Here is a 3,778-nt window from a genome sequence, read left to right as displayed (position 1 = left end):
CTTAGTGTAGGATTCTTCCACAGCAGCAATCCATTGAGGTGTCACTAAAGACATAGCCATGAGAGGTGTTTTTCTGGAGAGAGCATCAGCCACAATATTTTCCTTGCCTTTCTTGTAGTGGAGTGTGAAATTGAATTCCAGTAGTTTGAGCATCAATTTGTGCTGAATTCCAGTGGTGATTTTCTGATCAGTCATATACTGCAAGCTCTGGTGGTCAGTTTTGATGATGAGATCATTACCCAGGAAGTAGTGTCTCCATCTCTTTAATGCAACAATGATTGCTAAAGCTTCTTTTTCATATGTAGATAGGGCAGCATTTTTGGGACAGAGGGTGGAGCTGTAGTAAGCTAGTGGTCTGCCCTGCTGCATCATGACAGCTCCCAAGCCAGTGCCAGAAGCATCTGTTTCCAAGGTAAAAGGTTCTGAGAAATTTGGGAGGGCTAGTACTGGAGCACTGATCATAGCTTGTTTCAAGTTCTGAAAAGCTGTGGTTTGTTTTTGTGTCCACTGGAAGCTGTCCTTTTTCAGCACATCATGTAGTGGTCTTGCAATTGTGCCGAAATCTTCTGTAATAACCACATAGGCCTAGAAATCTTCTGAGCTGTGTGGGTGTAGTAGGCAGTGGCCAATCAGCAACTGCTGCAACCTTTGAGGGGGTCAGTGGAAACTCCTTCACCAGTTATGATATGACCCAGGCACTCCACTTTCTGAACTGCAAACACACATTTAGACATTTTTGCAAAGAGCTGGTGTTCTTTCAGCAGCTGCAACACTGGTTGCAGATGTGCAATGTGCTCAGACAATGATTTGCTGAAGATTAAGATATCATCAAAGAAGACCAACACAAACTTTCTGAGGTAGGGCCCAAAGATACTGTTCATGAGTGCTTGAAATGTTCCTGGTGCATTGGCAAGGCCAAAAGGCATGACCAAGAACTCATAATGACCAAAGTAAGTTCTGAAGGCTGTTTTGGGTATATCCTCTTCATGCATTCTCACTTGGTGATAGCCAGATCTGAGGTCCAACTTGGTGAAGTAAGTTGCTCCATGCAGTTCATCAAGGAGATCCTCAATGACAGGTATTGGAAATTTATTTTTGATAGTAGCATCATTCAGTTTTCTGTAATCAATGCACATTCTCCAGGTGCCATCTTTTTTCATGACTAGGATTGCTGGGGAGGAGTAAGGGCTCTCACTTGCTCTTATAATCTTATCTCTGAGCATAGCATCAATTTGTCTTTCTAGCTCAGTCTTTTGCATATGGGGCACTCTGTAAGGTCTGGAATTAGGTGGTTTTGCTTGTTCTTTCAATGGAATTTTACGATCATGTGCTCTTTTGGGAGGGAGGCCCTTTGGCTCTTGAAAAACCTCAGGAAACTGTTGGATAACCTCTGCCACAGGTGGAGGAACAGTGTTGTTGTCAGGTTTCTTCAAGGTGGTATCTCTAATGAGTTGTAGCACATAACCAGGTGCTCCTGCTGAGAGAAGCTTATGTACTTCATCAGCTTCAATTGTTGTAGCATCAGCTAATGTATCACAAGCCCTTATTGTGACAGGTGTCAGTTTCTCCTCATCAGCTAATGTATCACAAGCCCTTATAGTGACAGGTGTCAGTTTCTCCTTCATTACAGTGATCTGTCTAGGATTATAATGAAAGGAAACAGGACTGTGCCTGGCCATCCAATCACTGCCCAACACCATGTCATGACCAGGGAGATCCAGTACTCTGAACTGTTGCTGAAATTTAGTGTTACCTGCTATAAAAGTGGTTGTTGGGACAAAAGAACCAGACCACAGTGTCCCTTCTCCTGCTACAGTAACAGCTCTAGAGGTGTCTTTAAGAATTGTGCAAGTAGTGGACAGTGCAAATTGGAGACTGATGAAAGTTGAATTACTTCCAGAATCCACTAAAGCTATGCCCTGTTTTCCCCCTATCTGCACCAGGATGGAAATGGTGTTAACATTGTCTGACTGCATGGCCTGTGCTGATATTGTCATGCAGTGTTCTTCAGTTTCTGGTTGTTCTTCCAGTTCAGGTTCTTCTAAAACTTCTTGTTCTTTCTGTTGCTCTGGTGGCTCTTCACCAGTGAGAACATTTAATACATGTGCCATCTTGCATTTATGACCATGAAACCACACATCTCCACATCTCCAGCATTTGCCAGGCTCTCCTGCTCTTTGGTTAACTACTGTTGTCTTGTTTTCAGTTGCTTTGTCAGGTAGAACAGTGTAAGGTTTCTGATAATTGCCAGAGCTCTTGCCAGTACTGGAATATGTGTTATAAGCCTTTTTCTCTGGTTGTCCCTTTTCCAAGTCGACTGCCAGCCAGTAAGCATCAGTCAGTGAGGAGGGCCTCAATGGCCGTACCTGAAACTTTATATGAGAGCGAAGTCCATTTACATAGCACCTGATAAACCAGCTTTCGTCCATAATAGGGTTTTCAGCTTGTACTTCTACCATCAATTCCTCAAACTGGTCTGTGTATTCTGACACGGTGAGTGTATTTTGTTTCAGATTTGTGAACTTCTCTATCAGGTCATAAGAGCTTGCTGATGAGAACCGTCGGAGACTTTCTTCGCAGAATTGTGCCCATGATAGTTGTTTTTTTAGGATGCCCGATCGGCGTAACCACACATCTGCCCTGCCCACTATGTACAGTTGAGCCAAACTGACCTTGAACTGTGCTGGTGCGCCTGCCATCTGAAAATATTTTTCACACTGCCGAATCCAACCGGCTGGGTTTTCACCATCAAAGCGTGGGAAATCCATGCGCGGGCCTTTGGTGATACTCTTGAGAAACTGAGTCCTCATTTCCTGTTCATACTGTCACTGAAAATCATCCCAGCCTTGGCGCACTGCAGGTGGTTGAAAGTTGTGGAAAGTGGGGGTGCGCGCAGTTTTGTATGCAGCTGTAGGAGTTGCATTTGCAGAGGGGACGTCCAGCGGGATGGTCGCCCCATAACCAGGAGGAACAGAAGGCCTAGGGACCTGAATCGGTGGAAGGTTTGGTGGGATTTGTGCAGCAACCTGACGGGTTTTGGCCTGCTCAATCTCCAAACGTTTCCGCAGTTCTGCTGTGAGTGGCCTGTCTTCTGGCGCGTTGGCTTCCTTGTGGACTTGCTGCTGTTCTGCTACGGGTTGGCCCGGGTGTGCTGACGTTGACGCATCTGGATTTGACAGGGATTTGAGCACATCTGCCATGGCTGCAAGCTGTGTATTCAGGGACGAGACCGCTTTCTGTACTCCATCCATGACTGAGACCATGGTGTCCTGCTTGAGGCCAATGCCATGCATGTCCTTGCGCAGATCATCCACTTCGCCACGAAGCTCTGCGGTCTCCTCACGGTGTTGCAGGAATTCCCCTTTCATGGCTAGGAGTTCAGCTACCTCTGATTCATCGAGGCTATTCTTCGCACGCCCCATCTTGGGAAAGCCGTTCAGAGGGGAATTTTACCTCCAGGACGAGCTGGGAACCAGATCTGAACGCTTACCCTGCCGCCGCCGCCGAAACAGCACCACACGTCGCATGACCTGGGATTTTACAGAGTGAGCGGTGTGCTCAAACAACCAGTCGGGCTCAACGTGCTGCCGTCGAATAGGTCTACCGCCGCCTGCGCCTCCTACTCCGCCGCCAATCGCCACCAGCACCTCCGCTGCCGACAAGAAAGGGAGGGAAGGGTGGGAAATCACCGTCGCAGCTCCGATCTGTCGTGCCGCCGAGGAAAACCTACGCTCATGATACCAATTGTCACGCCCCGAGAGGGAATCAAAGGCGGAAT

This window comes from Aegilops tauschii, chromosome 5 (assembly GCF_002575655.3).
Source record: "Aegilops tauschii subsp. strangulata cultivar AL8/78 chromosome 5, Aet v6.0, whole genome shotgun sequence".
Lineage (NCBI taxonomy): Eukaryota > Viridiplantae > Streptophyta > Magnoliopsida > Poales > Poaceae > Aegilops > Aegilops tauschii.
Note: the sequence above shows the minus strand (reverse complement) of the source record.